Source organism: Homarus americanus, unplaced genomic scaffold, assembly GCF_018991925.1.
Source record: "Homarus americanus isolate GMGI-L3 unplaced genomic scaffold, GMGI_Hamer_2.0 scaffold11302, whole genome shotgun sequence".
NCBI lineage: Eukaryota > Metazoa > Arthropoda > Malacostraca > Decapoda > Nephropidae > Homarus > Homarus americanus.
The window spans coordinates 1,756,810-1,777,181 of record NW_024736744.1 but is presented as its reverse complement, the minus strand read 5'-3'; the positions used below and the strand labels follow the sequence as shown (position 1 = coordinate 1,777,181).

At 37.4% G+C, this 20,372-nt stretch overlaps 2 long non-coding RNA genes across 2 annotated transcripts; one reads left to right on the top strand and one right to left on the bottom strand.

The window, feature by feature from the left end:
• Positions 1-857: 857 nt before the first annotated feature.
• LOC121872450 lies at positions 858-6,176 on the top strand. The gene is made up of 4 exons (XR_006090084.1): positions 858-957; positions 1,269-1,358; positions 3,844-3,943; positions 6,048-6,176. It is a non-coding gene; the product is annotated as an uncharacterized LOC121872450 (long non-coding RNA).
• A 413-nt stretch (positions 6,177-6,589) lies between these two features.
• Positions 6,590-20,319, bottom strand: LOC121872449. Its single transcript, XR_006090083.1, has 5 exons — positions 20,253-20,319; positions 19,456-19,609; positions 14,554-14,696; positions 13,475-13,536; positions 6,590-6,711 (listed from the first exon to the last, which is right to left on the bottom strand). It is a non-coding gene; the product is annotated as an uncharacterized LOC121872449 (long non-coding RNA).
• Between the last annotated feature and the right edge of the window lie 53 nt (positions 20,320-20,372).

The following is a 20,372-nucleotide window of genomic DNA, read 5'->3' as shown; positions in this document are numbered from 1 at the left end:
TATTCTAATTTATGCTATAGTAATAGTTTTAATCTCACTCAAAGTTATTTAATCACTTTTAATCTCATTCAAAGTCATTTAATCACTTTTAATCTCATTCAAAGTCATTTAAATTAGTCTTGTCTTTAATCTCATTCAAAGTCATTTAATCCCGCCTTTAATCTCATTCAAAGTCATTTAATCCCGCTTTTAATCTCATTCAAAGTCATTTAAATTTGTCTTGTCTTTAATCTCATTCAAAGTCATTTAATCCTGCCTTTAATCTCATTCAAAGTCATTTAATTCCGCTTTTAATCTCATTCAAAGTCATTTAAATTAGTCTTGTCTTTAATCTCATTCTCGTCACTGTTTATTTACGTTTGTTTTCTTTGATGACGTCATAAGAGAAAACGTATTTTTTATGGGTAACTGTTTTACTTTTTTTATTGTCTGTTTAAAATTACTTCTCTATCTTCTTCACCACTGACCGGCCTGTGTATCTATCTGTGTATGCATGTATGTATGTATGTATGTATGTATGTATGTATCTATCTATCTATCTTTCTATCTATTACCAATCAGCGATAACTACCCATTAAGGTACGATATAGTTGCATAAATCGGTAATGTTGGCAGCCCTGAATGGTCAACATGTGACTGTCTCCGAAGCTGAAGAATTTGGATTATATTATACCTATTTATCTTTGTATTTATCTTTCCGTAAAGTTTTCCTGATTGATATTTTTTCTCTATTACGATATAAATTAATTTACACCAAAATTTACCTTAAAATGTGTATTAAAATTTGTATATACGATTGAGGTTGTATTTATTTTGTTAGGATTCCTCGTTCGGACAAGGCTTTGGCGGGAAGACAGGTTATATAGAGCAGTGATTGTGGGAGCAGTGCTCATAGAGTCACAGAGGGGGAAGTGCTGCCGGTCGTCTCTCTCACCTGACAGACGCTGTTCTTTAAAGGTATAGTCTGTTTTATTTTCAATTTATTTCAGTGGTTAAATTTATTATTCGATTTTGTACTAAGTGATTTATTTTAAAAGGAAATAATTTAAACAAGCTTAAATAATATTGAAGATACACAATGTCGAGTTAATGAACAAGCATAGGTTAATGGTCGTTAACTATCACATTGACTAGTTACTACAGAGAATACTTTACTGTTTTTGGCTTGTGCTTTTATTCAAATTAATGAAATATGGTTTAGTTTTGGTCACCGTAAAGACTTCGTTAATACTTATTTGTTCCTCATAAGCTTTTTCATTTCTTTACAGATGATGGATCCAATTGGTTGTGTAACTGCCGTGCTGAAGACCAGTTTGCTGCCTCAATGGTCGTCAGCGTGGGTCACCTTATTGACTGAGGTTAGAAAGTTTGTTCTGAAGTGTTATGTCAAGTCTACTTCACTTTAAAATTTGACACTGGGGTTAGAGGCGGTCGAACGCATCTAGACGTTGTTGGCAAGTACTGGGCCTGAACTGGCTGTTACAGTTGGCAAGTACTGGGCATGTACTAGCTATGTTACTCACTGTTGGCAAGTACTGTACTGTAGTCACAAAACAGCTCACTCGGTGCCGTCACAACAGATTGTTCCAACATTGTTCACAACTCGCTAAAAAAATCATTAAAGTTTTCTGGACTTGTACTTCAACCATAAGCTGTAGCCTCTAGTGGGGTGTGGACGTCTGCCAGTTGTGAACACCAGACTAAGTAATGACCTATTACATGTTTATAAACTTGTATTAAGTCGCCTCTTGCCTGTCTATAAGCTGGACAATGGCATAAACCAATTGGCTTTACTTTACACAATATGCTGAACATTCACAGTACTGTTGTTATTCATACGTCGTCTGTTTCAGTATAGGACTTGTGTATGTCATTTTCCAGTCATATGGGAACGTTTTGTTTATGCTTCTGTACTACAAGATTTAATGAGGTCAGGAAGCTCATTATACAACTCTTCAACACCTGAAGCTCGCCATCAGGGCTCTATGTACCTTTATGGTATTAGTGCAGTTTGGACCAATACACGGCCGACTGTTTTAACCATCCCAACCTTTACATCTCCTTATTGGGAGTATTTATAACCCCATCTCAACCAGGGGCCAGAATAATGGCAGATATGAATCTTGAAGTTTTCCATACTTTTGGGGGATAACAGACCGTTACTTCCCCGGAATTAAAGGTCAAATTAGATTGTCACACTAAAATACACTGGATAAACTACTGGGGCATATTGACCGAAACGGCCATTTTATCAAATTTAGTTTTGATAATTTGTTTAATACTTGACTGAGAACATGTCAGTGTTGTCACTCCTCAAACACATGGGAGGTTTACATCCTCTAGTGAACACTATTTAACGCCTCTCGTCTTGCCCTGATCCGAGTGTGTAACATTGTCTTAGTCTGGGGTCTGATGTGCCCATTGAAAGCTTTTGGGGCTTTGACTTGACTTCATTTGGAATCGGACTGGCTGTCTTGCTCAGTGTTTCTACAATCTGAATGGACTTGTATTCCTTGAGACAGTGTGTTTGGTCTGGAGTATACAGTATATTTTATCAAACGGTTTACTGGCTGTGATATTCAGCAGTATCTGCATTCCTGTTTCTGTAATTTCATTCCTCCAGTCAAGTGTCACCAGTAGCCCATAATGCTGTGTACAGTATTAATGCGTTTAAACTGGTTTGGCTTAATAAACTTCAGTTCTGTGATCTATAAATACATCCAACAAGGATTAAGTCTCTTGCCTTTGGTTTAATTTTCCACCATTTATATTCAAAATCTTTCTTCCCCCAACAAGTACCTTCACCTGGCCGGCTCTAAGGTCCTGTACAGTAACAGGATCCTTAAGTTAGCCAAACAACTGGCATCAACCTTGGCATTATTAACTTGCCTGCATCTAGTTCTCAATTTGTCCAATACGTTGTTCCCATTACACGTAACTACACCCGTATTCAATATAAATTTTATACCTAGTGAAGATTGTGGTTTACCTCTGTTATAAATGGTGGATTTTTTTAATGATATTTATTAAACTTTACTAGGAACATTCATGTAGTTGTAAAGAATTGTAAATTAATGCTCTGGGTTGACGGCCTGTTGATGTTTGTAGACAGTCATTGGGTGAATCTAACTCATAATTGTAAATGTTAGTTTCTTTAAATTTTAACTAAATTTTGATTAATTTGCCTTTTTGTTTATTAATGTTGCTGCATTCTTACAAGAAATTGAGGAGAAAATGTTGAATGTTACTTTGCCTTACTCTTACCAACAGCTCTTGAATGTAATAAACATTTTCTTTATCTAACAGATACCTTGCATAATGTTCATCAATAAAGTACAGTACTATAAAACATTGTGGGGGGCAGTTAACCAGTATAATCGGGGGATAACTACATAATACTTGTAATACTGTACACTGTATCCAAGCTTCCATAGTACTTGTAATACTGTATTCAAGTTTATCAGTGATATCACCAATAGTTAAAGAGCTGTGGTAAAAATAAGGTTGTGTAACTCTGCGTTGTTCTCCACTTAAGTTGTGCTTCATTTATTCAGTAAACTAGTTGACAGGTGTCCCTTAATATACAAGTTTTATTCATGGTAGTGTGTTCATTAAGTGGAAGTAATTTATATATTATTGGGTTTATGTTCCTGTGAGGGAGAATCTTTACTTTCATATACAGATAAGTGGCATCAAAGTGGGATTTATTCATTATTTTCTTCTGTGTAGTGTACACATTTGTTGAAACTATGAGGCATATGTTCTGTGTATTGGGGGATACCTGTAATGTACTGTAGGTAAACTATTTAATTTGTAGAGAGTTGTTAAAATTATTCATTCCAGGATGATGACTTAAAGATGGAGGATCCAACAAATGACCCGGAGAGATTTCTGGTGAACGCCTCTTGCTGCACGGACCTGCACCACACTGCACCAGTCCAGGGTAAATCATTGTGGTTTCTTCACTAAACTCTCGACAAAGTACAGTACAGTAATTGTGACTCGTGAACTGCCGTGTCTAGTTAACTCTTAAGTATATACAGTATATCAAAGTATTAGTACAGTACAATATTAGGGATGCACCAATTAATATAAGTTAAATATCAATATTTTGTGGAATAATCAGTATTGGTAAACAAAGTATTAGCCGATGCCATTTTGCCGTCTGTTTTGGTTGAAGAAATTACTCGGTAAAATTTGTATTACCGGCAGAATACAGTAATTACGGAAACCAGTTATAGTCTGTTCACTACTTACGGTCGTGTCACTCGGTCGCTGATCATTGTCTTGTAGTTGTGTGGGATAACATGGCAGTGTCCTCTGTGCAGGTCCGTCTACAGCACTTCACTATATGGTAATGAATAAATTATCAGGCCAGACTAAGTAGCTTTTATTTATTGAGAAAAATACTCTGGTAAGGCAAGTACCTGACGAAGATTATTTTGTATATTGTAGCACTTTTAAAGTACATTAAATATTTTATTTACCAATATTATTAAAATTAGAATGAAAAACGACCTGGTACAGTATTAACCTATAATGAACGACATTCAGTAGGTCGTTGAGGCAGGAGAGGAGTTCTTGATAACATTAGTCAATGATAAACGACTCCCTTTAAAGATTAATTTTATTAGTGAATGAGTAAATAATGATTAAATGCCCCAAAATAAGTCTTAAACATTATAAAGTCTCTATTGGAGTTATAACATTAGTCCGGACTTTTTATTATACCATAGTTAATATTTAATGTAGATGGTATTCTTCCTGGATGGTTGCAGCTTCCAACAGCCTTTAAATTATTTACCTACAAGTAGTTGACCACTTGATTAGCGAGTTATGTTTATAATTACTGCGTGTTGTGCCGGGTAGACTTAAACACCGCAATAATGATGAAATTTAAAACCCAGCTGCTCCTAATATTGCAGCTTCAAGAATTCCGTAAGGCTATTTCTAGAGTTGATGTATTTGTGGACGTGTTCTTTACCACCAGAGTACACTGTATATTGCTTTATTTAAATACTGTTATTTGGCTGATATTTTGCTTTGTTTATAGTCTGGCTTTGGTGGTGAGACTAAATAGTGACTTGACTGTTTTACCTGCATGATAAAATTTACCTAAATTATAGCATTAACTCTAAATCTGTTTTAAATCTGGCGGCAGATTATTGGGAAGTTTTAAATCTGGTTATTAACGGTGCATCACTAATGTTCTTCAATTACTGTACAAGATAAAGTGGATTAATGTGGTACTTCTATAGAGGATAAAACCTTCAGTTTAGGGTCATGTAATAATACTGCATTAGGATAAATTAGTTTTAAAATATCTTGCTTTAAACCTTTTATTGGTTATAACTTGACTTTACTCTTAACTTCTTAAAACTTTAAGAAACAATATATACATAAAATTTAAAACTAACACGAGTAAATTAACTTTTACTAGTGTTAATGCTCGACTTTCTGAATTAATTCAGTAGTACGTAGATGGATTTGTGTATAAGTACATGTTTAGTTACTACAAGATGTGTACACTTCAGAAATAATAAATTAATCTTAACAACATTCACTTTTAATATACTGTACTGTACTGGACCGTTGTAGAATTATGAATAATTATAACGAGACCTGTGGCTGACCAACACAAGATATTCATTGACGTGAATTTAGTTAAAATTAATTTGTTGACAAATCAATAATTCCTAAAGCAGTCATTGAAAGACAAAACATTTTAAATATATTAGCAAAACTCTGAACCAGACATACAGGTTTATTGTAGTTATAACTCAATAACTCTTATGGTTAAACTAAACAGGTACAATATACATGGTGAGGTTAAGTTGCTGTACAGTTACTGATAATATTCCCTGAACACTTGGCAGTATGTTATCAAGGTTCATTAGGTGAAGGATTTCAATTACCAAATTAAAATTTTTATATTAAGTAATTTGTTAAATTGTCTAAAACACTACAGCACATTGTCATTAATATATTTAAAATAATTTTCTGGTTAAATAAGTGTGATTATTAATTTTACTTTCTATTTTGTACAGAAATATTATTTTGGACTTTGTGGTGAGTGGTTACCACTAAGCTGGACTGACTGCCTGCTGCTGCCACTGCCCTGGACTGACTGCCTGCCTGCTGCTGCCACTGCCCTGGACTGACTGCCTGCTGCTGCCACTGCCTGCTGACTGCCTGCTGCTGCTGCACTGCCCTGACTGACTGCCTGCCTGCTGCACGCCCCTGGACTGACTGCCTGCCTGCCTGCTGCCACGGCCCTGGACTGACTGACTGCTGCTGCCGCCGCCCTGGACTGACTGACTGACTGCCTGCTGCTGCCACCGCCCTGGACTGACTGCCTGCTGATGCCGCCGCCCTGGTCACTGTCATGTCCTGGCCACTACTGCTGCTGCCGGCCCCCTGGACTGCCTGCTGCTGCCCTGGACACTCCTGTCCTAGGCTGGCCCCTGGTGCTGCTGTTCTGGAGTGCCTGCTGCTGCTGCTGCCCTGGACACTGTCCTGTCTTGGCCACTGCTGCCCTAGACACTGTCCTGTCTTGTCATGGGCTGGCCACTGCTGCTGCCATCCTGGACTGTCTGCTGCTGCCCTGGACACTGTCCTGGGCTGGCCACTGCTGCTGCTACCCTAGACTGCCATGTGCTGGCCACTGCTGCTGCTACCCTGGATGGCCATGTGCTGGCCACTGCTGCCCTACTAAAGAAAAATTTATTATACCATTGTTTCCATTAATAAATGTCTAAATGTCATTACCAGTATTCATTAACCTTTTCTTTACAACTTTTACAGGAAAGTTCAGCTTCACATTTTGAAGCAAAATACTTTCATATAGCATCTGAAAAATTATCTATATACAAATATAATATACAAATGAAATGCAAAAATAATATACAAATGAAAAACAAATGTACTATACACATATAATACAAATAAATATAACAAATAAAAAAAAATATATATATAAATATGAAAAAATAGCTATAAATATAAAAAAAAACTAGCTATAAATATGAAAAAAATAGCTAAAAATATGGAAAAATAGCTAAAAATGTGAAAAAATACCATTTTTTATGAAAAAATAGCCATTTTTTAGCCAAAAATGGCCGAAAAAAATGCCATTTTTTTACCCTTAAGTGTTTTTTGAGTTTGCCATTGCCAGGACTAACGTTGAAAAAATTTGGTAAAAGATAATCGGAAGAGTCTCCGGAGAAAAACCTCTTCAAATTATCATTCACCAATATTATAAAAAAATACAAGCATAATGGACTACCTGGACGTGGGGAGAATACTCAGTAGGCGCCCACTGAGTTACTCTCCCCACGTCCAGGTAGTCCATTATGCCTTATAATAAACATAAACACAGAGATGCCAAGCTGGAGCTCTTAAGAATGGTAAGAAATTTGTTACCCCTAAAACTAGACAATTTATTATTACTCAAATTTTGCCCAGGTAAAATTTTGGTCATTTTTGGACTTAGAATATTTTTAATTGTGAATTTTGGACTAATATATTTTTAATGCTGAATTTTTGGACTTAGAATATTTTTAACCATGAATTTTTGGACTTAAAATATTTCTAATGCTGAATTTTTGGACTTAAAATATTTTTAACACTGAATTTTTGGACTTAAAATATTTCTAATGCTGAATTTTTGGACTTAAAATATTTTTAACCATGAATTTTTGGACTTAGAATATTTTTAATGCTGAATTTTTGGACTTAGAATATTTTTAATGCTGAATTTTTGGACTTCAAATATTTTCAACAATGAATTTTTGGACTTAGAAATATTAATGTTAAGCACATCTAGATAAAGACAAAAATGTATGGCATAATCAGATTTAATACATCACAAAAATTCTGAAGTTTTGTTGCTACTATAATATGCAGTCTACTGGGGTATTTACACTATACACTCTACCCTCGTTAAATCAGATAGTTGTAATTCGGACTTCGGCTTAATTCGTATGTTTTCAAAAAATGAATTAAACGATTTGAATTTGGAGTGAATCTGAAATAGCTGAGTGGTTCGAAAGTTGCCTTGGCTGCCACATACAATATTCAACTTATAATTATTGTACAAATATAAATACAGTACTGTATGTATAAAATATACTTACAATAATAAAGTAAATAATACCGTAATAAATAAATAATGTGGCAGTCAAGGCATGGTAACTGAGTATGTTTGTTGGTTGGGATAATGAGGAACAATCTGAACAAATTAAACAGAAAATGAATGAATAATTGAACAAAAAAAAATGAGAAATTGTCGATTAATGTCAAAATAATCGGAACTCCGTTAATTTATACTTTCACTAATTCTGTGGACCATAAACTGCACTATACCCTCATTGACTCGACAAATAGAGACTCCGGGTCACTCGAATTACTGAAAATACGAATTAACTGAGTTCCGATTACAGTATTTTGACATTATTCGACCATTTTTCATTTTTTGTGTTCAATTATTCTTTCATTTTCTGTTCAGTTTATTCAGATTGTTCCTCATTATTCCAACCAACAAACATACTCAGTTACTATCGTAGTACCAACATTTCTCCACAACCTCTCCTCATGTTATTCTTTGCCTACCTCTAACTACCCACATTCATTCGTGTATCTCTTGACCCAGTTAGTTTCCTCCTTTCTCTCCTGAACCATCTCAGTTTAGCCTCCAGGTACTGTACTTCTCTCTGTTGCCAACCATCTTCCACGTCTCACACAATCTTCTTTTCTCTTTTTATCTCTCTCTCCACTTCATCATGCCCGCCATCAACCACACTCAACGGAACATCTTTTATTATGGTCCAGCGTCTTGGTACACTGCCCCTCACTGGCTGTTTCCTAGCCTCTCAACTCACAAGAAAATGTTTCCTTTACATTCAGTTCCTTCACAATTCCCACACTCTCCTTCTTGGAACATCCACCTTCTTCCTCTCCCTCCATCTTTAAGTAACATGTCACACACACACACACACACACAGAAGTACAGTACCTGGAGGCTAAACTGAGATGGTTCAGGAGAGAAAGGAGGAAACTAACTGGGTCACGAGATACACGAATGAATGTGGGTATTATTATTATTTTATTATTACACACACACAAGCATCCTTAACAAGCAACTTGTTCTAATTTCCTGACAAAAATATAGCCAATCTGGGTTTCTGTGCCACCTGCCTTAGGCCTACATGGTCAGCCTACTTGCCCTATTCTTAAACACATGTTACATCCCAAACTCAAGTGTTCTTTCACCTTCAGTATTCCTTATTCCAAAGCCTTTCCCACCATGCACACCTTCATAACCCAGCGCGACAAATTTAGAAAATAACAATATGGTTTGTTTTAACGGAGATCACTACATTATAAACTATATCTCCTAAAACAACATTAACTGGCATGACTATAACAGAATAATTGCCGCATAAGTCAGTCAACAGATTTTACGGCAACATTAAATGACACCGAACTAATGGGATTTAATTTCTTAATGAACAATAAAATGTATTTATTGTTTATTTTAACATAAATGATAAAGATATGTAAAGAACTGGAACGGTTCAACAGTCTCACTAAATCATATTAATTCTAAAGTCCTTGAAAACACAAAATGAAACTGAATATAACTTTTTCTCTAATTTCAAATCATATTGTGATGGCATTCTAAGTCCAGGTAAATTTAAAAGATAAATTTAGCCAAATTATACCTGGATAAAAAGTGATAAATAAAGGTGTTCTGGTTTATAATTAAAAGAAGACAAACTGTCAATCTTCCAGAGCTGCAGCTAAACACCTCAGTTTAATATTGACCTCCACCTCACACTGGCTCACACTACAACAGAGTAACACCTGTGATGAAACAACATTATCAGGGAAAAGCTCAAAATATTTACATACACTAGACCACTTTAGATAGATAGATATATATTTATTCAGTAAACTTATCATATAAGTTTACAATTGGTTCAACCTGCATATAGCCAATACAGGTATACAGTTCAGCAGGTATATAGCCAATACAGGTATACAGTATATAGACAAGGTAGGTATACAGTTCAGCATGTACTGTATATAGACAATGCAAGTATACAGTTCTGTATATGGAAAATACTGTACAGGTACACAATAAGTGATGCTGTATTATACAACACATGAATCTTAACTAAAGAACAGAACTATTTGTGTCAGACCTCAGGTTAACCTTGGATTTAAGGACAAACAGTAGAGCACGTGTGTGAGGCCACAGTCTGGGTCATGTGATGCCAGGACAAATAAAGAAGCTACAGGTACCTTCTTTATCACTTAGTCACTGGTTAAGGATCATCCCTCCCTACCATCCCTACAGCCAACTTCTGCAGGTGATGACTACCATCCCTACAGCTAACTTCTGCAGGTGATGACTACCATCCCTACAGCTAACTTCTGCAGGTGATGGCTGCTATCCCTAAAGCTAACTTCTGCAGGTGATGACTACCATCCCTAAAGCTAACTTCTGCAGGTGATGGCTGCCATTTGAGATTGATGAATGTAATCCATCCTCATTTATTCATGACCTGCATCTGATAATGGCTGAACCACATCATCAAGGGCAAAAGTCAGTAATAAAAAAAATGGCTTTGTTATAAACCATCAAGTGCCATTGAGGACGTCTGTGTTGATACAGAGCTGTGACCTTCTGAATACTGCCAAGTTAAACCTTTTAAGGAAGGTCTTCAGACCCTGCAGTAATCTGTAACAGGGTCAGACCTGCACAGTACCGGACTCACACCACCGACTTAACACCAAAATATTTATCATTGTCACCTCAGAGATCCACTACATCCTCACACAATAATAATTCTTGGCTTTTCCACAATAAAGGCCAGAAGGAAGATGGAGTGGCAAGAGAAGGCCGCCTTATAGTTGTGTGTGATCAAGACTCATTCATCAGTAGCATAAATGTTGAGGCTCACTATGGCTGAGTCAGCATTAAATTATGATTCACATTTGTATAAGTTAAAGTAGCAACATCATAACTACCGGCAATGAGCCATTTGGGCAGTTGGTCTGCTAATACTGTACAGTATGGGAGGAAACTGTAGTTATTGTACCTGCAGAAAACCTGCCATGTTTGGTAGTGAGGGTAACATCTGTCCCAGGGTGGGGAATGAACCCAGGACACAGTGATGCACCACTAAAGATATACAACTGATATGTCTGAAAGACAATCACCAGTGTTTTGGTATAAAAACAATAAACAATATTTTCTTGGTTCTATATCACTAAAGTGGTCAAGTTGCTGAATATATTGGACATTTTCCTGTAAATATTTATACTGTATTCCAGGTATTAATCACAGGTATTAATCACATGCATTGTCAACTGCCTATCATGGTTAGTACAGTAGTTCTGTCTACAGTACATATAAGACAGATATACTGTAGACAGATGGACAGAAAGATGTAGAGAGATAGACTGAGAGATACACCATATTTCCCACCATATAAGACATATTTTTAACCAAACAAATGAGTCCATAATTCACCCTACATCATATATAACTGTATACATATACACCAGGCCAAGCTGTGTTATTGCTATTTTTCAACTCTTATTTTAAGGTAGATACTATTTTATTCATTTGTTTTTTACTGTTATATGCACCTGCAGTCATTCATACAGAGTGTGTAAAAAAAAATGATTACCATAAGGTCAAAAAATAAAGAAAATAAAAACTTCTGACGTCCATGGGAGTTAGTGGTGGATCATGGGAGAGGAAGGGGGTAGGTGGGAATGGTTACAGGGATCTAAGCCTCTCCCTACCAGGCCAAGCCGAGAGCTGCATCATTGTTATTTTTCAACTCGTAGTTTTCCGTAGATATATGTAGTTTTATTCACCTTTTGTTAGCTGTTACATCCACACACAATCATTCACACAGAGTTAGCAAAAAAATTAAAAGAAATGATCATGAAAAGGTCAATAAACATTTATTACGTCGGCAGGAGTCAGCCCACGATGGGGGGAGCACACCCCTGTCTCCTACATCTTTAGTGAAACAATTGTCAAAGGCAAGGCAGTATTTTTTCCTTCCTTTTATTTATTACTGTTATTTTTATTCATTCCTCACATTTACGGAGAAATACATTAGACCGCAGAGGGATAAAGACGTCACACTTATCCACACATTCTTGAAATTCAATGACGTGGTTGTGTGAAATGGTTTGCAGAGTAAAATCTGTGAACTTTTCTGGGACTATACAGTAAACCTTTCATGCTATATCAGTGGTTGCCTTTAATATGGTGAGAAATACAGTACAGTAGTATAGATAGATAGAATGAAAGTTAACAGAAAGATAGAACAGAATCATCATCACCATCCAAATCATACAGCCATTTTCCACACCACCTCTTGCAGTCTGTCTTGTCAGGTTCTAAGATCATTTCTTACAATCTCTCCCCATGTCATTCTTGGCCACCTACCACTGGCTCTCCTCCTCACCACATTTAGACTCATGCACCACTTAACCCAGCTGGTCTCATCCATTCTCTCCACATGCCCGATCTCAGTCTACTTATACGTAAATCTTGGCCGATACTCTCAATACCCAGCCGTCCTCTTAGCTCTGAACGGGGATTCTTATCTTTCAGCGTCACAGTACACATCCACCTCACCATTCTCATTTCAGCTCACTCAAGACTGCATATGACATCCTCTTTAACTGCCCATGTTTTCACGGATATATGACACCACACTTCTCACACTAGTTGTATACATTTTTCCTTTCATGTGATGGAAAAGTCCTCTTGCTGACAATAAAGACAACAGTTCCCTAATCTTCCTCCAGCCATTTCTGGCTCTTGACAATGAACAGAACCCTTTCCAGCACTGATCTTGTCACCCAGGCAGCAGAACTCATCCATGACTCACAACACAGCAGCTTTCAGCACCCCCTCCAGCACTGATCACGTTACCCAGGCAGCAGAACTCATCCATCATCCATGACTCACAACACAGCAGCCTTCAGCACCCCCTCCAGCACTGATCACATCATCCAGGCAGCAGAACTCATCCACACAGTCCAGGGATAATCTTCAGTGTTAGTTTCTTCAGTCTTGCTGTGGACACATATTTACCTGCACATACACAACACTTACAGTTGGCAACATCCAGCAGTCTGCCATCCACTCCACTGTACCTCTTGTGTACCCACCTTCCTCACTCACTGTACCTCTTGTGTACCCACCTTCCTCACTCACTGTACCTCTTGTGTACCCACCTTCCTCACTCACTGTCAATATCTTTCTTACTGACAGCATAGATATAGATACGACAGATACTTGTATAGATAAAGACAGTCTGACAGATGATATAGATACCAAAAGATAGACTGACTGACATACAGGTATTGAAAGACTGATAGAAAGATATAGAGAAACAGATAGATAAATATAGACAGTTAGACAGACATAAAGACATACCTGTAACAGTAGTGTTTCCATGATCCAGTTGTTAATTTCTCAAGGGTTTAGTCGTTACTCATCTGTAACAAACAAACAAAAACATTTAATATTCACAACAGTTTATGATAAAAATATGTCCATAAATTAATAGTCATTCAGTACAGAAGTTGTTTGTTTTATGCAAGTTTGGTTTATGTCAACTTTCTTGGGACTGTTAACCTTCCATGCTTGTTATTTTTGCCTTAATATTCCCAGCTAAATTAGTGGTACATTAATACAGTAGTTTAGACAGACAGACAGACAGGTAGATATAGATTGGGTGATAGACAGAAGTAGAGAGATGAAAATATAAAAATAGATACTGATAGATATAGATAAATGTGCTGTGTTGTACTGTGCTGTGCTGTACTGTGCTGTGCTGTATATAGATTGGTAGACTGACAATTACTTTGGTAAATATACATTTTCAACCAACATGGCTCTCGAGTTGAGCAGTGTGTTTTTCCGATGGTTTAGACAATTTTAAGAAAGTTTTCTTCTTTGACGTTTCCTTCGCAAATGACCTAAAATTATCTAACCTCACCTAACCTCCTAACTGGGAGGTCCACCACCCTGGATCCCCCGGTATATTTAAGCCACCTCTGCCGATTCCCTAGCAACGCTCCCCCTACACTCTGTGACCATCTTCCGCTCCCTCACTCAGCGAGCTAACTCTTGTGCAATGAAACGTATTTTCGAGTCCCGACATTAGTGATCGCGCTGTGTACTGACAAAATTTTTGTTTGTAATTCCCTTTAAAATGGCTGGCAAGCTTAAAAGTGAGAGTTTTGTGGTGCTGAGAAGAAAAAGAGACACCCATTTTAGATTTTCTATGTATTATCTTCACAGTTTCGACTTACGACCTGGATTTGGGCCCCTAACCCAAATAGAGGAGTGGCTGTACTTGTATTGATAAAGAGATTGACAGATATACTCTAGATAAAACAGACTTGGTATTGATAGATATAATGAAAGACAGACAGACACAAACATACATAAAGAGTTAAGTAGATAGAAAGATATAAATGAAAGACAGACAAATGACTCCTTTAGTTTACCTTGCCATATGTGGGAGTGGTGGTGGTGGTGCTATAGTGTTTATTGGAATTAAGTTCTACAATGGCAGCTGTTTGTCTCAGCCTGCAGTGATCATTTCCAGCTGTGATGGTGCTGTTCAATTTCCCAAGGGTTGTTAACTCACCTGTAACAAACAAACAAAAACATTTAATATTCACAACAGTTTATGATAAAAATATGTCCATAAATTAATAGTCATTCAGTACAGAAGTTGTTTGTTTTATGTCAACTTTCTTGGGACTGTAAACCTTCCATGCTTATCATTTTTGTCTTAATATTCCCAGCTAAATTAGTGGTACATTAATACAGTAGTTTAGACAGACAGGTAGAATCCCAGTCATCCGGCACCTACGGTGATTGAGAGGTGACGGATTAACAGGTTTTCCCGTTGGTTCAAACTCTCTCTTGGGATCCCTCAATAAATCCTACAGTTTTAACACTTATTAAACTCTATATAAATGATGCGGCTTCTAAATAAAGATAATATAATACAACACAAAGGAACAACTTTACATGGTGATTAAGGATCTGGGTTCACAGTTTAATAATTTAGGTAATTAGTGTTAATTAATGACCTTTGGAATAATTAAAGATATTTAGAATATTTCAAAAGTCAATTACACTGTGGCTGCAAGTTTTAAATCACCTTTATATACTTTCTCGAAATAATAAATAGACAAGATATTGGTAAGCCATATGGATAGACTTACAGTACATAGATTGACAGACTGACAAATACTTATTGATAAATAGATTGACAAATATAGATAAAACTGACTGAGACAGGTATTGATAGATAGATACTGTCTTGATAGATAGTGGATAGATAAATTGATAGATATACTGAGAGGCAGAGAAAGACAGACACATAAGCAGTTAGATCAGTGGTTCCCAACCTCTTCTGTTCTGTGACCCCCAGACAAGATGTGATAACTTCCGTTGCCCAAGTCTAAATCTTTCTTCGATGAAACATGCTAAACGTCACTGTTATGAGCAGTTGGATATGATACTTTATTATTATTAGTGGTATATACAGTACCAGTAGCTAGCTGCCACACAATAAAAGATTCCAAGTCATGGATAGTGTATGTGAACCTCTGTTGTGTCTGGCTGTGTATTATAATCTCACATAAATAAACTCAACTCCACAACAACTCGGGTAATCAAAACTATGGAAGCTGTGCGTGTGCGTATAATTTACGCACATGCAAAAAGAACATTGAAAAAGTTAATTACATCTCAGTGGGTTGGATGACATTGTTTTTTGTCACCAATCAGTGGTTTAGTCACAGTCAGGGCACAGTGGAGGCCATCTTCCACGTGAAGCCAACAGCACTGTTTCTATTTGATGCTCAACGGCGTGAAAATACCCGCTTCACAGAGACAGGTAGACGAGAATGGCAGAAGCACCGAGATAACCAGTTTGTTGATAATAAAGTAGCGGCCCATTGCCACCCAAAACTCTGTCAGGCATCATTAGCTCAGATGGTTTAAACCAGGGGTCAACAACCTTTATACACTAATTAGCCACATTGTAAACAACAAATCAGCCATCACACAGTGTAGTTATGTAATATGTATTAAAATAAAACTTAAAATTGGGCATTAAGAAATATAGAACTAAACTATATACTGTACCAGTACTGTATTCAGACAAGTACAGTAATGGTACTATACTGTGGTAATAAATACTAATGCAACATAAAATTATGTTTCACATTGAACAATAAGAGGAAATAGTTACTACAAAGTGCATTAGAGAGGTCAGGGTAAGTGGGAGTCAAAAAACAAGCAGGTCCTGGGGAGTAAAATTGGTTACTCAGGACAAGGGGTAAAACAGGACCAGGGAAGGGTAGGTTTAAATGTATACTATACAAACAGTAGGAGCGTTACAAATAAAATAGACTTGCTGAGAGCGGTTGTATGTACCGAGAACATAGCCGTCATAGCAATCACCGAAGCTTGGATGAATCTGGCGAGCAACAACTTTTTATCAGAGTACCACATAGAAGTGTACAACCTTTTTCACAAGGACAGGGAAGGTAGGAAGGGGGGAGGGGTCGCACTCTTCGTCAGGGATACATTAAAATGTTGTATTAATAATTCAATAAAGGGTGAAATAGGAACCGAGTCTGTATGGGTAGAAGTTATGGAAGGAAGAGAAAAACTAATTATGGGAGTGATTTACAGGCCCCCAAGTCTTGGGAAAGAAGCAGCTCAGCCCATATGGCAGGAAATGAGTAGGGCAGCAAAATACAACAACCTGTGCATTATGGGGGATTTCAACTTCAGAAATATTGACTGGATCAACATTGTAGGTGACTATGAATCTGAAGACTTCCTAGATGCAGTACAGGACAATTTTTTAAAACAACTAATTACAGAACCTACTAGAGGTGACAATAACAGTGCATTAATGTTAGAAATAAGGCAAACAGAGTATTAGGTTTTATATCTAGAAGTGTAAGTAATAAGAGTGCAGAGGTCATATTGCAACTACACTATATCTTGCGCTAGTCAGACCGCACCTCGATTATGCTGTTCAGTTCTGGTGCCCTTATTATAGAATGGATATCAATTCACTGGAGTCGGTGCAGTGAAGAATGACGAAAATAATTCCGGGACTTAGAAACCTTCCATATCAAGATAGATTAAAGAAACTAAACATGCATTCCCTAGAAAGACGAAGAGTGTGGGGAGATATGATAGAAGTATTTAAGTGGGTGAAAGGAATCAATAAAGGAGATATAAATACAGTTCATATAATATCAGAGCAGGATATCACTCGTAGCAACGGATTTAAGTTGGATAAGTTTAGGTTTAGGAGGGAGATGGGAAGGAACTGGTTCACAAATAGGGTGGTGGATGAGTGGAACAAGTTAGCAACTTTGTAGTAAGTGCTGGAACGCTGGAAAGTTTTAAAACGAGGCTAGATAGATTCATGGATGATAGAGTGGTAGTAACTCCCAACAGGAGCTGCCATGCACAGGCCAACAGGCCTATTGCAGACTCCTTATTTTCTTAGGTTCTTATATAATTCGACTCAATAGAATAATCTCTGCAATTTTTGTGAAATCTGGTTCAAATTTAATAAAAGCTGCTACCACAATTGTCTTTCTACTGATTGTTCGTGAGCTTTAAGTGGTACAGTAGAGTAGAGTAGAGTAGAGTAGAGTAGAGTAGAGTAGAGTAGAATACTGTACTGTACTGTACTGTACAGTACAGGGGGGACCAGTGGTATAAGTGGTACCGTTCTTGCCTCGCAAGCGAGATGTCACGGGTTCGATTCCCGGGCCGGTGGAAGTTGTTTGGACTTACTTCCTAGCCCCCATTAATCCCTGTTCACCTAGCAGTAAAGTAGGTACCTGGTGTAAGTCGAAAATTGCGAATTCGTATTCAGGGAAAGTTGTTGGAGCTTCCAATAACTTAATGACATAAACCACTGACTCTTCAGGCTTCTACGCCCTTGACTCTTCAGGCTTCTACGTCCTTGACTCTTCAGGCTTCTACGCCCTTAACTCGTGAGACATAAAGGCAAGCATGAACTTAGCATGCTTCCCTGTTGGGTGCTGTAAACGCTTCTGCGATTCACCTTACACAAGGATGTAGGGAGGTGCCCAATAAAAAAGAAAAGAAAAAAAAAGTACAGTACAGCACTGTAGAGTACAGTATAGTACGGTACAGTATTGGACTGTACAGTACAGTACTGTAGAGTACAGTGTAGTACAGTACAGTACTGTAGAGTACAGTAGAGTACAGTACTTGCTCTTTACACAAGTCTACTGTGTTACCTGATTCATGTTTATTTTCTCCAAAGTCTAACAATGACTCTTGTGGTTTTGTTAATATGTTTCAGGATATTAACCTGTAGGTCCAAGCTTGGGGGCAGATCCAGGAATATTAAAAGGGGGGTCCAAGAAGTTGTGGGTGGGGGAACATGGCAAGCACAGTGAGCCCACCCAGCTGGGGGGACGCTGACCAATATCATGGGCATTTTGAGGCCATTTTGAAGCCATGTGCTCTTGATATTAGGAGATATTTTGAGGTCAATAATAATTATTTTTTACTATACAAAAACACCTGAGTACAATACCTCATTAAAGAAAAAGTAATGGAACTTTCTGATGAAAAAGAGGAGGTCTGGACCCCCAGGACCCTCCTGGATCTGCCCTTGCAGCTGTGCATCACCAAGAGCACACAGTACTACCACGTTGGAAACACCGCTTCTTGTCCGAATAGCAAAGTTAGTACTTAGATGGGTGACTGCCTGGCCACCACATGCTGCTGGCATAAAGACTCTACTGGAAATAAGTATCTCATGGCTTTGTCAGCTGTCCTTGGTCAAATTGTCTGAATATTATTTTTAATATATGGCTGACAGTAACTGTCCACATCTGCTTAAAGGCAACAAAAGAATTTGAAGCAGATTTTCAACAGTAATTGTTACAAGTATTTTATGTACTAGCATTGTCAGGTATAATTTACCAGTTTAACAAAGACTATCACATAAGGTGTTTCCTGCATCAAGTGTTCCAACATTCTTATTTTACTTTATCAACTTTGCCGACCGATCATCACATATTTTGGATGCTATAATGCCGGTCACAAATATGAGGATTACAGACCCCTGGTTCAAACTCAGGCACTCTGCTAGGAGGGTCAAGCCCTGAAGCCCTGTTTAGTTTTACTATGAACTCACATGGTTTAAATTACCCCCATGGTCAACAGGCTGGGAACCACCGACTGTTAAATAGATAGAAAGATATAAAAAAGGAAGACAGACAGACAAATGACTAACAGCAGCACAGTTACAACTTGTCTTGAGGGTTTGATGGATAGAAAGATTTCCTATATAGGCTAAGAGAACTGTTCCTTTAGTTTACCTTGCCATAGGTGGTGGTGCTAGTAGTGGTGGTGGCAGTGATGATCATGCCACACTGGTGGTAGTGTTGGTGGGAGCTTTTGTTCCATACGCCCATTATCATTTTCAGCTGTTATGGAGCAGTTCAATTTCCAAACATTTTGTTGTAACATCTCCTGTAACAAACAAAATATTATATTTACTATAAAGAACTTGGGGAGGTTAGGTTAGGTTAGGTTAGGTTAGACACAGACATCTGCTGTACCATCTAATATTACAGTATTATTATTATCTTTGGTATTACAGTTTTAGCCACAACTCCGTTAGAGCAATTTTGTGTTTAACATTAGTTAAGTCTCATCAATAGGAACAACCTTTTCTAATACCACTTCACGTAATAAATTAACACAAGTTTGCAGTCACCTCATGTCACCTGTTTACAACTGACACACTCAGCCTGAGGGTCTGAGCATACTGCACTGCACTGTACTGTCATGTCCACAAAAGACATAAAATTACACCATGGGGCTTCAACAAAGTTGCTTTCATTGGTAACAAATGTAGATTGGATGGATATATGAGCAATAGGGGTTGGGTGTAAACGAGACTGCCCAGTTTCCTCCAATTTTATGTTCTTCTTAGTATATATAATGAGGGTAAAATATAACCCCTGCCTATATGTTCAGCATGTCTCTTACCTTATCCAAAATATTGTCACAACAATTATAAGACTCTCTCTATAATCCCTGCACACATCTCCTATATATTAATACACAAATTAATCCTGACAAGACAATATAACCAAAAACATTTCCTCACGTCTTAGAGCTGGTGTTAAGGGTGTGACCAGCGCTCCCTGTCAGGTGTTTATACGGCAATAGTTTTTCATTATATTTATTTTTAAACGCTCTAAAAATTATAAATTTACGCTATAATATT